The sequence below is a fragment of the Bos indicus genome, chromosome 23 (assembly GCF_029378745.1).
Source record: "Bos indicus isolate NIAB-ARS_2022 breed Sahiwal x Tharparkar chromosome 23, NIAB-ARS_B.indTharparkar_mat_pri_1.0, whole genome shotgun sequence".
NCBI classification, from domain to species: Eukaryota; Metazoa; Chordata; class Mammalia; order Artiodactyla; family Bovidae; genus Bos; species Bos indicus.
This window is the reverse complement of record NC_091782.1, coordinates 39,347,114-39,365,327: the sequence shown is the minus strand read 5'-3', so window position 1 is coordinate 39,365,327 and position 18,214 is coordinate 39,347,114. Positions and strand designations below refer to the sequence as shown.

The window sequence follows — 18,214 nt, the reverse complement described above, 5'->3', positions numbered from 1 at the left end:
GTCTGTAACCCAGCCACTGTGTCTTTTATCTGTATCCCAGCACCTCATACACTGGTTGACAATAATAGTTGAACAAATGAATGAATCAACCCGTGTGTTTGCTTTCTTGGTATGTTGGCTATTTTTGTTTTTTGTTTTTTTTTCTTTTTCTCCTGACCTACTCCACTCCCTGCCTCTATCAGAACAAATGTCTTCCTTTGTAGCTTTTCATAGAACTTTTTCTGTATCTCTTTCCTATTAGATTGCATTACTAAGAAATTAAGTTCAGGTGCATGTCATAAAAGACCCTAAAAATAGAAGCTTAAGTAAGATTGCTGCTGCTGCTAAGTCACTTCAGTCGTGTCCGACTCTGTGCGACCCCATAGACGGTAGCCCACCAGGCTCCTCTTGGGGGTTTTATTTTTCTTTATATAATACAAAGTCTATAGTTAGGAAGTTGCTGGCTTTAGTTTACCAACTCAAGGATGTTGAGATCTGAGTCTCTAAAGTTCTGTGGCTCTTTCCATTATGATGTAAAATGGTTGCTACTCTTCAGGCATTGTATGTACTTTACAAAGAGGAGGAACTACGAAAAGGGACAGTGCCAGCTGCTGCTGCTAATTCACTTCAGTCGTGTCCGACTCTGTGCGACCCCATAGACGGCAGCCCACCAGGCTCCCCGTCCCTGAGATTCTGCAGGCAAGAACACTGGAGTGGGTTGCCATTTCCTTCTCCAATGCATGAAAGTGAAAAGTGAAAGTGAAGTCGCTCAGTCGTGTCTGACTCCGAGCGACCCCATGGACTGCAGCCCCCCAGGCTCCTCTGTCCATGGGATTTTCCAGGCAAGAGTACTGGAGTGGGGTGCCATTGCCTTCTCCAATGCCAGCTGAGTTTGTCCCTTTTTTAAAGAAGCTTCTTGGGAAGTCTCACACAAAACCTTGTGTTTGCACCTGTTGGCTGGAGCCATATCACATGACCACCTCTATTTGTAAGGGAGGCTAGGAAATGCAGTGTATTTTCATTTGATTTCAGTTCTTGCCTGGAGAATTCCATGGACAGAGGAGCCTGGCGGACTACAGTCCAAGCGTTGGACACGACTGTGGCTAAAACTTTTACTACATTTCAGTCTTGTTTTTGCTCCCAGCAGAATTGGGGTTCTGTTAGTACTGAAGAAAGGGAGAATACTTACTGTGTCTTGATACCTCTGCCACAGGTTGTAATCTTTGAGGCAGGATACGTGTTTTATTTATCTTCCTCATCTGGAATATTGTGTGACATTCTTAGCACATTTGTGAACCAATGGACCCTCTCACTCCTGTTTACTTTACTCAGAATATTTAAGAAACAACATAGTTGATGTTTGAGAACTTTTCGTCTTTTTGGTTACCCTGTGCTATTTCAGAAATAATAACAATAGCAAAATGGGAATTTTCACATACTTTCTTAAGAACTGCAGTGACCATATTTGAAATGGATTTATAAGGAAAGTATGTATCTCATTGTTTCTGATACTTTGTTTTGTGATAACAAGTAAACCTGGTTTAGAAAAGTTTTGGAAAAGTTTAGACGGAAAACAAAAACAGTTTAAAATTTATCACAGAAGGTCTTAAACAATTGGAGGACAGGTTGAGATTTAAATCCATTATATAATTAACTGCTTGAAAACAGTATTTTTATATAATTCTGAAAAGTTTGTTTCATCTGAGAACAATGCTTCTTGTTCTCAGATGGAAGTTTAGTGTTTTGCATTTAATTTGAAAATGGAGAATTATATACAAACCAGTGAAAAGCTAACCAAAGCGAAGAGTTCTATAATACTTGTTGGATTTCTGTAGGTGCCATTGATTATTGTTAGAGGAAAGTTGAATATCCAGTTCCCATTCCAGATTGTGACTTTAACACTCTGCAACAGTGTCTGTGTGTCCCTGCAGAGATTCATAGACGACAACTTTGTGCTCTCGTTCATTTATGGATTCGTAAATGTTCTATTTTATATACATGAAATAGTATTTGCTCATCTATTGATGGACATTTAGGTTTTTCCCTAATAACTGGCTATTATAAATATTATTTATAAACATGCTTTGATTGGAATTTTATAGAATATTAAACTTTTGTATTCATTTGCATCTTGAAATAATGTAATACTCAAAAGTTGCATAACAGTGCAGAGATTTCCTATGGACCTTTCACTCAGCTTCCTGTAATGTTTAAATATCTTACATTACCATAATTCAGTGATCAAACCAGGAAATTAATATTGATTATTAATTTATTGATAAGTGACAATAAATTATAATAAATTTATTATTATAAATAAAATACCATAAATAAGTTCATGGTGTTGACAATACCATGAATTGTTGTTCAGACTTCATTCAAAATTTTGTGCTTTTCAGGTTCAGGATTCAGTTTAGGATCCTACATTGTCCGATATAGGACAGTTCCTCAGTCTGTCGTTTATGACATTGACACTTTTGAAGAGTACTGGTGACCTTTGTTGTGGAATGTTGCCTAATTTGAGCTTTCCTAGTATTTCCTCATGATTGGATTCAGATGTTATGTGTTTTGTCAAGAATACAGAAAGTGATAGGTACGCGTCCTTCTCAGTGTGTCATACTAAGAAGACTCAGGGCATTGTTAAATCTTTTTTTGTTGTTGTTAACTTTGACATATAGTAGCTGGGTATTAAATTTATCTGCTTAAGGTGGTGGCTTTCGGCTTTCTGCACTATAGTTACTATCTACACCTTTGGAATGAATGAGTATTTTGTGATACTTTGGTATTATGCATGTATCCTGTTTCTCATGTTTTCACCATTAATTTTTGCCTTCATTGATTATTTTTGCATATAACAATTAATACTGTGTTACTTTTCAAGTGATGATTTTTCTGTAGCCATCATGCATTCTTTGGTAATTAATTGGAATCTTGCTGTAAGAAACAGCTGACTCTTTCCTCCTCCCATCTGTCTATTAATGGCTCAAGCAGTAAAGAATCCACCTGCAATGCAGGAGACACAGGATATGCATGTTCAATCCCTGGATCAAGAAGATCCTTTGGAGGAGGGAAATGGCAACCCACTCCAGTATTCTTGCCTGGAAAAATCTCATGGACAGAGGAGCCTGGTGGGCTACAGTCCATGAGTCACAAAGAGTTGGACATGATTGAGCACACACAGAGTCAAGGTTATTTATTTTAATCTTAGATATAATTCCTTGCTATCATTATTTTGCTGTTCAAATTGTCTGGATTTGGCCAATGGACACTCTAAGTTGGCTACTTCCCAATGCCATGAGAATCCAGGCTTCTCTTGTGCTTTCCTTGCTTTGGTCTTGATTTGAGCCATTTCTCCAAGGAGCTCTGGTTTCTTTCATTGGTGAGGGATATAAAGAAACCTCTGAGAAATAGGTATGCTCCTTGTTACTGGGATATCATTGCAATTAGGCACTGTAAACTGTGGACAGGGCTAGGAAATGTATGTTTGTACGCACATATTTATATCTGTGTATATGTCAGTTCAGTTCAGTTGCTCAGTTGTGTCCGACTATTTGAGACTCCATGGACTGCAGCTCTCATCCTCTGTCATCCCCTTATCCTCCCGCCTTCAATCTTTCCCAGCATCAGGGTCTTTTCAAATGAGTCAGCTCTTCACATCAGGTGGCCAAAGTGTTGGAGTTTCAGCTTCAGCATCAGTCCTTCTAATGAATATTCAGGTCTGATCTCCTTTAGGATGGACTGGTTTGATCTCCTTGCAGTCTAAGGGAACTCTCAAGAGTCTTCTGCAACACCACAGTTCAAAAGCATCAATTCTTTGGCGCTCAACTTTCTTTATAGTCCACTCTCACATCCATATATGACTACTGGAGAAACCATAGCTTTTACTAGATAGACCTTTGTTGGCAAAGTAATGTCTCTGCTTTTTAATATGCTGTCTAGGTTGGTCATAACTTTCCTTCCAAGGAGTAAGTGTCTTTGAATTTCATGGCTGCAGTTACCATCTGAAGTGATTTTGGAGCCCAAAAAAGTAAAGTCTGACACTGTTTCCACTGTTTCCCCATCTATTTGCCATGAAGTGATGGGACCAGATGCCATGATCTTGGTTTTCTGAATGTTGAGTTTTAAGTCAACTTTTTCACTCTCCTCTTTCACTTTCATCAAGAGGCTCTTTAGTTCCTTTTCACTTTCTGCCTTAAGGGTGAAGTCATCTGCATATCTGAGGTTATTGATATTTCTCACGGCAGTCTTGATTCCAGCTTGTGCTTCCTCCAGCCCAGCGTTTCTCATGATGTACTCTGCATAGAAGTTAAATAAGCAGGGTGACAATATATAGCCTTGATGTACTCCTTTCCCGATTTGGAACCAGTCTGTTGTTCCATGTGCGGTTCTAACTGTTGCTTCTTGACCTGCATACAGATTTCTCAAGAGGCAGGTCAGGTGGTCTGGTATTCCCATCTCTTTCAGAATTGTCCACAGTTTGTTGTGATCCACACAGTCAAAGGCTTTGGCATGGTCAATAAAGCAGAGGTAGATGTTTTTCTGGAACTCTCTTGCCTTTTCAATGATCCAGTGGATGTTGGCAATTTGATCTCTGGTTCTTCTGCTTTTTCTATATCCAGTATCTGTATGCATGTTAAAAAGTATAAGGTTTACTCAGAAGCATCACTGACAACTTATGCTGTTTATCATCCCCGTTCTTCTCTTCTTTCCATCCTGTTCCCACCTGTCTCCATTAGCTTCCGGTTTCTTCTTTTTTTTTGTACATATAAGCCAAGTCAAGTCTTGATTTTTCTATTTCCATCATGTCTTTTACATTTATTAATTGGACTTTTACGGTGAGGGTAACAGTTTTCTCCCCCATCTATTTAATCATTTATTTATATCAGTTTTGACTCATGGTTATTTACTCTGTGGGTCATTATTCCACAGAATAAATATACAGAATTCTGTATGCGGAATCCATGTAAGTTTTAGAAATCTCCCTCTAATTTAAATGATAGTGTATTCTAGAGATTTCTCTATTCTTTGCCCTTTTTTGGTAATAGAGGCTGAAAACTCTGCTTGAGTTGATAGAGACCATCCTTTCTTATGGCTGAGTAGCACTTCGAGTGGCTGTATTTTCAGACACTTTCAGAGATGTGCACATTTATGTTGTTTCTAATATTTTGTAGCTCCAAATAGTGCTGTAGTGACTAAACTTTTGCATATATATTTTTGTATTATTGGAAGTTTATCTTCAGGATTAATTTCTCAAGTAGACATGGCTAGGCTGAAAGGTAAGTGCATACATAGATATTAGTTACCAAAGTACACTTCAAAAAAAAAAGACAGTCTCTTTGTTTTTAAGGTTCTTTCTTCTGATGGCACATTTGTGAGATTCTCCGTTTCATATCCTCTAGTTCCATTGAGATTAAAATCCTTTCAGATTCAACCTCTTTATTTTATAAGTGTGGCTCCAGCACTATTTGATCCATGAATATTTCTAAGTCTTATAATTCTGTTGTCAGTTGTGGCTTTAGAATTAAAGTGTTCTTTTCATATTTAACCCTTGTGGCTTGAATTCTACTTTTCTCTTTTTTTGTGCTCTTTTTATACCTTTGTCTATCCCTTTAATTTAACCATTCTGAACTACTTTGCTTCACTTTGTCTCTTGTGTATAGAACATTTGTAAGCCAAATTTAAAATCTTTTTTTTTTAATAGAGAAAGCCAAGCTCCTTTGTTGATATGACTGATATATTTGTGTCTCATCTCCGTGGTGATATTTTGTGATTCTCCTTATATATGTATATTGTTTTATATTTGTTATGTTTCTCTATGAGATATACTGTTTTCCTTAGATTAAATGGTAATTAGGAACATTCGTATTTTTATTTCAGTAGTTACGTTTGTCTCTGTCCTGTTTGGATGATTGTATTCCTCTTTCACCTGTTGAGTCATTTACCATCTATTCAGCGCTAGAGTTTAACTTCTGACGTTTTGCCATCCAGTGGGCTTAGTTTACTTAGTCACTTCCTCTCCCTTTTCTTCAGGTTTTTTTTGCACCATTTGTACTTTGTTACAACTTACAACGTTTGTACATTAATCTTCAGCTTTCAAAGATTAATGTTCTCACTTTTATTTTAGTCTCAGATTTACAGTTATTTGTATGAATGGACTTACCATTCTGTTTCTCTGAAATTTCGCTAGTCATTGGTTGGTTGCATTAATAAGCTTGTTTTGTAGTAGATTCTTCAAGAAAGGATTATGAATTCCTATTATGTTTAAGACTTTTTATATAGCATTGATATTTGAAGGACAGCTTGACTGGATGTAAAATCCATTATTCATACTTTCTTTCATTGAATTTCTATAAAAACAAAAACAAAAAGCTGCTCTACTGTTGCCATGCCTTGTGTTTTAGAAACTCTGATGTCAGTCAGATTTGCTTGCCTCTGTTCATTGTTTTGTTTTTTTTTTGTGTGCCTGTGGTCCTTGAGTATCTTTATTTTAAAGCCTAAGAGTTTACTCCAGAGAAGGCAATGGCAACCCACTCCAGTACTCTTGCCTGGAGAATCCCATGGATGGAGGAGCGTGGTAGGTTGCAGTCCATGGGGTCGCTAAGAGTTGGACATGACTGAGCGACTTCACTTTCATGCATTGGAGAAGGAAATGGCAACCCACTCCAGTGTTCTTGCCTGGAGAATCCCAGGGACAGGGGAGCCTGGTGGGTACCGTCTATGGGGTCACACAGAGTCGGACACGACTGATGTGACTTAGCAGCAGCAGCAAGAGTTTACTAAGGTTTATCCAGGGGATTGTTCCACGTTAACTCTCCTAGGTATTGGAAGAATTTCAATATGTAGACTAAGATCTTCATTTATTTCTGGAAAGTTTTCTTGGGTTCTAATTTTAAATATTGGCTCTTTCTTTTTTTTTTTTTTAAATCTTCTTTTGGAATCCAGTTTTATGAATGTTATTCACATTTCCTGTTCTCTAATTCCACCACTTTCTCTTCGACTTGCCTTTTTTTTTTTTAGCTTCTTTATCTCATTTTTTTTTGGTGCTGATTGATTTACTGCATTTCTTAATTATTCCCTATTGCATTTTTATTAGTTTTAGAATGGTTCTTTACAGTTAGGTGGAATCATTTTGGGGTGAACGAGTTGGGAAGGCTTTTGAAAGAGTAACTTTTAATCTAGATCTCAAATGAATTCTAGATTATTTATTCATAGTAAGAGAAAAATATTTGAAACATAGCAGAAAAACACTGAAAAAAAAAACCTGTGTGTTAAATTGCCATTGCCATTCCTCTTTCTGCCATTCCATTTCCAGCCCTCCTCAGGCAAGACCTAGATTATTACTAGGAATGGAAATTATATGTGGATAGTATTTTGTTCTGTCTGGAACCAGCTGACAAAGGGTTCATTATGACCAGTAGCAGTGAATAAGAATAAGTTGAATTATTCTTTCATTAGTAATAGTGACTATGAGATAAAAATGAGTGGCATTGTTATCCACAACCTGGGCCACCTTTTGTGTTAGACATCTATGTGGAGAGACCCTTTTAGCTATTTCTCCAGCAAATATCATCCCTTATGTCTTACACATTGTTCAGTGTTCTGGAAACTGGAGCAGGGACCCTGTCCTCAGCTATAGATAAGCATCTTTAGGGGAGGGCTTTGAGTCTGGGTCTGTTTTGTGTTGAATGGTTTTAGAGGGAGGTTCTGGCATAATTGTATAGTTTCTGAAAGATAAATGAATGTTCCTTCTGAAATTTATTGGAAGAACATCTTAGGATACAAGGACATTATCAATTATGTTGCTATTTTAAGAAAAACTTTATTTTGTAATGATTGTAGACTCCCATGTGTTAGTAGTTTTTAAAGCTATAACATTATATTTGAAGTTAGTTTTGTTATAAATATGTGCCAAATTAAGGAAAACTGAGAGTGAATTTCCTGACAGTGCTGTTAGCAGTGTTTGATTTTTTTTATCTTTATTGCTCAAAGCACTACTATTCTAGGACTAGTCTTTTTTTTTTTTTATAAGATGGTTAAGACTAGACAAGTTGTCACTTGCCTCGAATTGTTCTCTCAGTAAGCAAGACTTCATTAAGACTGAATGTTGTCTGTCACTGTCTACATCTGCGATTTTCCTTATTCTGATTGAAAGAAAATCTTTACTTTCTGCATGTAGCGTTCTGTGGGGCTTCCAGGTGGCTCAGTGTTAGTTCCACCTGCTAATGCAGGAGATGCAGAAGACTCAGGTTTGATCCTTGGGTCGAGAAGATCCCCTGGAGGAGGAAATGGCTACCCACTTCAGTATTCTTGCCTGGAAAATCCCATGGACAAGAGAGCCTGGCAGACTGCAGTCCCTGGGGTTACAAAGAGTCGAACATGACAGAGCAACCGAGCACACACACATGTAACTTTATGTAGAAATCTGGCTGGACAGGGCACTTTTGGATCAAATCTTGAGCCTTAAAAAACCTTGAAAAGGACAACTTAATGATGGTTCTGTTCAGCAAGGTGAGGTTTTTGATAATAGGGCAAAACTTAAACCCATATTTCTTTTTTGCTAGCTTGTAAAGAGGTATTTTGTTTTATCATCTAAGTTTTCTGACATCAGGATGTAATTTTAAGACAAAAAAGTAACAATTTTGGATATCAATGATACTAAAGTTTTTCATGTCTGAGATGAACAACCATCATTTTATGAAAAATGAGAAACAGGTCAGGAAGGATCCATGACTTCGGCTCTGTTTGTTGCGTCACTTTGGGTGGGTCTTTAGACTAAGCCTCTTTGCTGTTGGCCCGCTTTGCCTCAGTTGTTCAGTGTTGTCCTGAATGCATTTACAGTTCTTTTGCAGGATGGCCTCTCTTTTGTAGATGAATCCCTATAAGGAACATAGGAAGGTGTTACAGTAACAACTCCTAAGTGTGACCTGGAGTCAGAAATGGTTCTAGGCAGCCACAGTCCTGTGCTCCCAGGAGTCGGGGAAATCAGTGCTTTCCTGCTGCTAAGCTGTGTGTTGTCCCCGGCCTTTGACCGGACAGGCTTGAACCAAGTATTTGCCTGGGTGTAAATTCTGTTTTCTTTCCATGTCTTAAATTCCTACTTTTCACCAGGCATTGTATTAGGGGCCAGGGACCCAAAAATGAATAAGGGAGAGTCCTGTCTTTATTTGATAGGAGAGACAGTGTGCCAGCTCTCAGTTTACCGTCTTTCAGCCCCTAGTCCAGCCTTCTCTGTCTTGCTTTGTGGAACTGGAACTGGACCCAGTAATAATAGTTCTTGTGTTAGCTGCTGCAGTCAGTAGAGGGCGCTGGTGGGAAATTGCAGGGCTGTAGGAGGAGGAAAGCACTTCTCTGGATTCTAGGCCTCCTTCCTTTCTCATGCACTGCAGAGCCAGGCGGGTGCTTGGAGGCCTGGCGAGGATGGAGTGGACAGTACAGATCCTTTCCAGCAATGATGACACTGCAGGCCACATCCCTCAGGCAACTCTGGTCCTGGCTGTGCCATACCATCTGTACCTTTACGATCTTCCAATATCATTGGTTGTTGATCCATAGACTTTTCAAACTATTTTTCTTCCCGATTATTTAAAAAATAAGGTTAGCAGCAGATTGTAGAATGTTTAGAAAATGCAGTTTCAGAGCTGCTTGTGTTCCTTTGTGCACTTGGCATGCGGCTCTGTGACTCTCCAGTCTTTATCTGCATGCGTTCCTCTTTCATAGAGATGAAATTGTTTTGTGCTATTTTTGTGTCCTACTTAAAGACTCAAGTTTATTACTTGATTGATACGAGTTTTCAATGGCTGTGTAATATTTCATGTTATGGATATATTACAGTTTATGTACATTCTTTGATGCTTAAACTTCATCCAATTTGTCCAGTACGTCCAATACATGTATATAAACATGAAAGAAATGAACATCTCGGGTGTAAGTCTTTGGGTTCATTGCTGGCTGGCTATTGTGTATATTTTTAATGTAGCTTGTATGTGCAAAGGTATAATTTTGGGTGAAAACAGTATTTTAAAAACTCCAGGTACATGTTGTCACATTGTTCTCTGGAAAAAGTGTATGAATCAGCTTCCTGTCCAGCAGTGAAAGAGGCACATTTCTCCCTCATGTTCTTTTAGAATTACACCTTTTGACTTTGCTAATTTAATGGGGATTCGGATGATAGTTCCTTGTTTTAATATGCGTTTCATTGATTATGAATGGAATTGACTATTTTTAATGTATTTGGATTAGTTACCGTTTACTCTGTCTTTAATTACAGACTTTGTTTTTCAAGTATGCTCATGTGAGCTTCTTTGTATATTGAGAATCAGCTATAGGAGAACTTTGAAAGTCAGGGTTGCTTTACTGTGCTCTTGAAGACAGTGAAAGTGAAAGTGTTAGTTGCTCAGTCATGTCTCTTTGTGATCTCATGGACTGTAGCCCGTCAGGTTCCTCTGTCCATGGAATTCTCCAGGCAAGAATACTGTAGTGGGTTGCCATTTCCTCCTCCAGGGGATCTTCCCGACCCAAGGAGTGAACCTGGGTCTCTTGAATTGCAGGCAGATTCTTTACCATCTGAGCTACCAGGGGAGCCCATTTAGACAGTAATCAAGACAGTGAATTTAACATTCAGATCTTGGGAGAAGGTTTTGTAGATCATTTTTTGCTATTTTTCCTATGTATCCACCATGGTCTGTTTGAGTACTTTCATTGGTGTACAAAAATAGGAAATAGAGATTATGATATATTATATTAATAACTATTTTGCTCATACATAATGATAAATATATTTTTCAAATAAGATGAAATGTATACGTCATGCAACAAATACTGTATTACTCCTGTATTACTAGACTTTTTTTAAAAGTAGGAAATATCCAAGGGAGTGGGCAGTACTGCTTAAAAAAATCTTTAGGGACTGTGGGTGGGTAAAATGCTGTATGACCTAGCTCCTAAGAGGTTTTGTAGCTCTCATTTGTAAGCTGCCATTCATTATTCCGTCTCTTGTCTTTCTCTATCTCCAGCTTTCTTCCTTCATTTTTGGACTTGTTTCTGCTGAAAATATGAGTTCACAGTGGTGCCCCTCCGGGCCAGGGCATCTCTGGGCCAGCAGACCCCGAGCAGCCAGTGCTGCTGAGAGCAGGTGCATGTACAGATGGTGTGGTGGGGCCAGCCTGCCTTCTGCTGGGTGGTGCTGGAGGTGATTGATCACACTGCTTGCCCTGCATGATGGTCTGAAGCAAGGGCAGCAAGTGTACCAGGCTAGGTGAAAGTCAGCAGTGGCAGGGCAGACATGCACACTTAATTTAATCTGAGTTTTATTAGAGTTCCTCATTAGTGCTCTTAAGCAGTGGCCTCTGCACATGCTATTTTGCCTCCTTGTCCATCTCTTGCCCTGTTTCTTCTGATGGAGGTGATACTAAAGGTTTCAGAAAGGGCAGAAAGCAAGCATCTTGAGTTGGAGAAGATACTCAGTCATCAGTGCTCTCATAATTTTAATGGACTCCAAGGCAGTGTAAAGGCAGCTCATTACGCGCCTCATTCTGGTTTCTGTCTTTTCTTGTAGGTATTTCCAAAAGAGTACACATACCCATAGGGTAGATAAAACAGTGCATTGGGAGTTCGGTGAGAAGAAAATAGTAAAAGCTTCATTTGTATCTCATTCTTTAAATGTTCTGTTTCTGTATATTTTTATGAAGTGCACAAACAGTTTTCACAGTGAGTTGTGTGTGTGCATGCTAAGCCACTTCAGTCGTGTCTGACTCTTTGTGACCCATGGACTGTAGCCCGCCAGGCTCCTCTGTCCCTGGGATTCTCCAGGCAAGAATACTGGAGTGGGTAGCCATGCCCTCCTCCAGGGAATCTTCCCGACCAGGAATCAAACCTGTTTCTCTTATGTCTCCTGCATTGGCATGCAGGTTCTTTACCTTTAGTGCCACCTGAAGAAGTATATAATTTACAACTAAACATATATAAATTGGGGTGGTATGCTTAGAAGCCTTTTAGTTTGGACTTTGTTTTCACAGCATGCAGCTTTTAAATTTTGTAGGACTTGGTCTTACGGGATTTGTTGTATAGGTCTGGTAACTTTTGCGTATTAATACTAGGACATTGGTGAAACCACAGCCCTTCTTGGATGGGACTTGAATCCGTGATCCCTGATGATCCCTGACAGTGGGACTCATACCCCCTGTCTTTTTTTTTTTTTTTTAATTATTTCTTTAAAACTTTTTATTTTATATTGAAGTATAGCTGATTGACAATGTTGCGATGATTTCAAGTGAACAATGAAGGGACTCAGCCATACATGTACATGGACCCATTCTCCCCTAAACTTCTGTCCCGTCTCGGCTGCCACATAACATTGAACAGAGTTTCCTGTGCTATACAGTAGGTCCTTGTTGGTTGTCCATTTTAAATACAGCAGTGTGTACATAACCATCCCAAACTGGAACTACATGGTGCTGCTTAAGTCATATGTATATTAGCAAAAGAATGGTAGCATATACTGAAATACAGTAATTCATCTCAGGTTTCGGTATAATGTCCCCTTTCACCTAGTTTTTTCCCCCTTCACGTATCTTCCTGGCTTGGGCAAAAGCAGAAACGCAACTCTTGAAGGACTGTTAACTGCCTGTCATCATGTAACAAGATCCAGACCTCACATCTACCGTCCTGTGTTTCAGCTTTCAGGACTTGCGGCTTGGGTGTGCCGCGAGCTCCAATGCGCCTGCTCTTCCTTCCAGGTAGTGAAGATTGTTGCCGGGTTACTGGATTCTTTTCTTGAGTGGTCATTAGCTTAGGATGGTCTCCCAAGCTCCCTTAACATTCCCTTTCTGTCTTTAATCCCTTAGTGGGACTTTTAAAGTAACTATTTCATTATCCTCCTCTATCCCTATCATTGGGACATTTACATAAGGTTACTGTCTACCTATTAAGAGTTTTTTTGTTCTGCCTTTTTTTCCCCCCCCAGAGTAAATCAGGCTTAATAGAGTACATATGAAGGCCATGAGGTCGAGGACAGTTCTCACTGTTTCTTTGCCAGGATTACATTCTGAATTTAAAAATGTCAAAAAGAGGAAGGACTTGAGAGATGGCTAGTGTAGATGTATTCTCGGTTTGTTATTTAACCTCAGAGTTCACCTGGAGTTTTATAACTGTTTTAGGCAGCTTTCTGTTTGGAGCCCCAGCCATCATGAGCTCTTGTGAATTCTGTCTACAGCTAATAAATAGGTGTAATGATGGTAATTTGTCTCTGGTTTTCTTCATCTTTACTTATTTTAAGTGTTTGTTTATGATGTTGAAACCATTCTGGCCTTTTAATTTGGTGTATTTCACCGAATTTCTGTATGAGTCACTGAGGGGTTAGTTATTTTTGGGAACTCTGATATTTTATTATTCTTGTTGTTTGAAAATCATGAAACCTACAGTGAAACCATTGTAGAAAGCTTATTGATGGGGAATATCAACTGTGAGAATTTACAGTAATTCTCATTTTTGCATTTTTTCCCCTGAGAATAAATAATTTATTAGGGCTTCACTTTTTAGTTTTAGTTGTTGTTTTTCTGCAGCCCCAAACATGAGAAAGAATAATCAAACCACTTGGATAAATTTGGAAAACTCATATTTTGAGGGGTCACAGTTAAGAGAAAATGGGAGCTGCCAACAGTGGCAAGAAGTTACGAAGGAGTCAACTTGGAAGGGATCAGATCTCAGCTGGTCTTTTGAGGGGAGTGGGCTTTCCAGTTCTAAGGGAGATTCACTTTTCTTCCTACATTCTCATTTCCTTGACATATGTTTTAAATGTGCAAATACTTACTGGCTTTTCTTGTTAGTCAGAAATACTAACCATTTGTGATAATTCACCTAATTGAGATAAGAATTCTTGTTACTTACTTGCACATTACTGAAATTCCTTTGAAACTAAAACTTGTAGAATTATCAGCTATTAGAACTTTTTTTTTTTTAATCAGGGAAGAAGAGCAGTCATTTTCTTGTTTCCCAGAAACCCAGGAGTGATGAACAGGACAGATGACCAAATTGTCTTTCCAGATAGATGTGTTTCTTCCAGGGGTGAATATTCTGTTCTCAGTTTTTTTTTTTTTTTGGATAGACTTCCTATTAATGTACACGTAGTACTACACACAGCAGCAGCCTTACTTTCTTGCCTGTGGCTTCGCATGGTCAAGACCACAGAAATACTTCTGCCTTCTCTTGTCATGTCTCATCCATTTAATATGGATGATTGAAGTCTAATAGTAAAAGCTTTTCTAAGACCTAGTTATACTTGAGATTACTTGACTTAGAAAAATTTTGGTTTAATTAACTTGGAGTTCAGAACCTACAAGCTAAATTTGTAGGAGTCAGTTTTTGCTCTTGATACAGGAGGAACCCCTTTCCTTCCACAGAAGGAGAAGAAAGGACATCTGTACCTGTGCATCAGGGTGTCATTGTTTGAGTTGTGCAGAGTGCTCTCTGCCCCCATCTTTCCATATTTTCCATGTTAATTTGTTATGAGGCATCCACTCAGCAGAGGTAACAGGAACCACAGCTACACTGATGCCAGGGATAAAGAAGCCCTTTCTGTCTTTTCCTGCACAGCCCAAGAAGGTAATGAAACATGTCATCACTCATGTAAAAAACATCCTGAAGACCTTTGTCACTCCATTTCACCTCTAGAGAAGTAAAAATGTTTTAGGTCCCTGTATAATACATAGCAGCCTCTCTGCCACCTTGTAAATTTGAAAGTAGAACAGGACTGTTTTTTAGGATGTTGTCTTCCTGGGAGAAATTGAGTTGTTTAACACTTTCAGAACCCCATGCTCTCATACTTCTAGATGAAACTTGATCCTGATAGGTTTGTCCAGAATTGTCTCTAAAAAGGTATCTAGGACATTTGGCCCACCATCCAATAATCCTTTATCTCTCGGATGGAGGGCTTGTTGTAAAACTCATCCCCTAGGGCTGTTCATGGAGAAAGCAATGGCACCTCACTCCAGTACTCTTGCCTGGAAAATCCCATGGACAGAGGAGCCTGGTGGGCTGCAGTCCATGGGGTTGCTAAGAGTCAGACACGACTGAGCGACTTCACTTTCATGCATTGGAGAAGGAAATGGCAACCCACTCCAGTGTTCTTGCCTGGAGAATCCCGGGGACTGGGGAGCCTGGTGGGCTGCCGTCTATGGGGTCACACAGGGTCGAACACGACTGAAGTGACTTAGCAGCAGCAGGGCTGTTCAGGTTATAAGTCTATCCAGATGTTCATAAACACACATGGTTTTCTCTTTTAGAACTGAGCCCAGGTATCAGGTTATCCTTGGAGGAAGTGGTATTTCTCTACCACGAGGGAGCTTTGGGTCTTCATGTCTGCTAATTCAGTTGCCGCCTGCCTTCCTGATCCCTGTTCCTGCTACTTCCATCATTCTTTTGTTCACATATTCTCTGGCCATGCAGGTATACCCTTGATTGCCACTCATTCTGCAAGATGCTGTGTGCAGCCAGTCTGGGTTTCACTGATTTTATTTTTTATCATGATAAAATGTGCATTACATGAAATTTACCATTTTAAACCCTTAACTATACAGTTCAGGTGCCACTAAGTACATTCAGATTGCTATGTAATGCTCACCACTGTCCACTCCAGAACTTTTTCATCTTTTCAAATTGAAACTCTACCCATTAAACAATAACTTCTTTTTTCCTTCCCCCCAGTCCCTGGTAAACCCCATTCTACTCTCTGTCTTCATGAATTTGTTCCAGGTACCTCACGTAAGTGGAGTCACTGAAATGTAAAACATAGATCTGAAAAGATCACTGCCATGTTTCTTGAATGCATGGCCTAAATCACCAGTTAAGTTTACATTTCATCTTCTCTTACCTCCAAAAGACATTCTGCAGGACTGGCCGGCTAGAAGCAAAAGAAGAAGACATACAGGGAGACCCTAGAGATGATGGGCCTTCTTCCTTTTAATAAAGACTAATCCTGAGAAGTTATCTAAAAGTGAAAGAGTTCTTCCCCATGTTTTTTATACCCCTCAGTGACAGCGATGTTGTAGTTCGCAAAACAGAAAAACTTGCCAGTTACTCAGGCTTTACTTAGTCTCCAAAGATTTTTAAGGTTAAACTGTGAATTCTTTAAGAAATTGGGTAGCTAAAGGCATCTCAAATTAGTGAATGAAATAAAGTTCATTCTTAGAAAACAAAAATTACAATTTTGCCTAGCAATTCAACAAGGACTTTTTCCTTTGGCTAGCTTTTTTCTCTCTAACACTAGCATATGGACATTTAAATTTGGAACTCCTTTTTATCTCTAGCTCTCATTTCATGCTTGGATTAGATAAATTTGTTTTTATTTTTTATAATTTTTTAAAGTAAATATTTTGACAAAAGTGTATTTTAACCAAATATCTTAAGTTATTTTTAATATAGAATGTATGAAATTGAAATATGCTATGATGGAAGAAGTATCACAGCTGATGGTTAAATAGCATTTGAGTCCATGCTGTTTTATGCTTTCGTTAACTTTATGGAAGGAAGTCCATGACCGCGTCCGCTGCTCACTTTCCTTCCAGCTTTCCCGGGTAGGATTTGATCCAAAATAGTACATGCTGAAGGATATTTGTGTGATGTTGGTACTCGGCACTCACTTTTCATAGTGTTCATTTGTAATAAATTTTAGCATTTTCCCACTTTTGCTCATGAGGATTGAAAAAAAAAATCTTATATGTTGCTTTATCAGACACTTGACAGCTTCGATGATGATCTAAGCATTTCTGGTGACTACATAGAAAGTTATTTTTCTCTATCAGTTCATTCAGGATGAAAAAGATGAGAGAGGTGCAACAAGTGTAAAACATATCTGAAATAAACTGATTTTTTTTTAAATGAACAGCAATAACAACAAAAAAAAAACAAGCCAAACTAAACCCCACTGAGCTGTGCAGATCATTCACACCTTTGGATAAAATGATTTGAAATCCAAAATGCATCACTGATTGAAAAATAATGACTTCTTGAAAGTTTTTATTTCTGCGTAGGGTGAGATGTTTGGGATGTCAAGTGAACTGTATTTCCTAATAGTTAAGATTTTATCTGTTTTTGGAAGGGATGGAGTAATCAAGTAAATCAAATGAGAAGGCCCACTTATTTTGGGGAAAATGTAAATTGTGTAATTAAAAAGAAGACTGATTTTAATGGAAAAAAACAGTAGTTGTTGGTGACTGATTAGGCCTATATGATTTTTGAGTCACAAATCATTTTAATAATCTGGTAAAAGCTAAGGACATTCTTTCCCTATCAAAAAGAAGCACATTCACAAACATGTGAGAAGTGTTCATACAATTTCAGTTGGATTTCTGGAAGGCCATCCATGGGGGTGAAGTTAGAACATACACAAATGCCAAGTCTTTCTCTAGAGACTGTAGTGAATTGACGTAAGTTGGGTTTGTCCTTTCATGACACTTCAGTTCAGTTCAGTTCAGTCACTCAGTCGTGTCCGACTCTTTGCGACCACATGAATCGCAGCACGCCAGGCCTCCCCGTCCATCACCAACTCCCGGAGTTCACTCAGACTCACGTCCATCGAGTCAGTGATGCCATCCAGCCATCTCATCCTCTGTCGTCCCCTTCTCCTCCTGCCCCCAATCCCTCCCAGCATCAGGGTCTTTTCCAATGAGTCAACTCTTCACATGAGCTGGCCAAAGTACTGGAGTTTCAGCTTTAGCATCATTCCTTCTAAAGAAATCCCAGGGCTGATCTTCAGAATGGACTGGTTGGATCTCCTTGCAGTTCAAGGGACTCTCAAGAGTCTTCTCCAACACCACAGTTCAAAAGCATCAATTCTTCCGTGCTCAGCCTTCTTCACAGTCCAATTCTCACATCCATACATGACCACTGGAAAAACCATAGCCTTGACTAGATGGACCTTTGTTGGCAAAGTAATGTCTCTGCTTTCGAATGTGCTATCTAGGTTGGTCATAACTTTCCTTCCAAGGAGTAAGCATCTTTTAATTTCATGGCTGCAGTCACCATCTGCAGTGATTTTGGAGCCCCAAAAAATAAAGTCTGACACTGTTGCCACTGTTTCCCCATCTATTTCCCATGAAGTGATGGGACCAGATGCCATAATCTTCGTTTTCTGAATGTTGAGCTTTCAGCCAACTCTTTCACTCTCCTCTTTCACTTTCATCAAGAGGCTTTTTAGTTCCTCTTCACTTTCTGCCATAAGGGTAGTGTCATCTGCATATCT

The 18,214-nt window shown here is 39.0% G+C and overlaps 1 protein-coding gene across 8 annotated transcripts in view; it reads left to right on the top strand.

The window, feature by feature from the left end:
• CDKAL1 (CDK5 regulatory subunit associated protein 1 like 1) overlaps positions 1–18,214 on the top strand; it is a 787,726-nt gene that overhangs the window by 139,720 nt on the left and 629,792 nt on the right. The gene's annotated exons all lie outside the window — the stretch shown is intronic.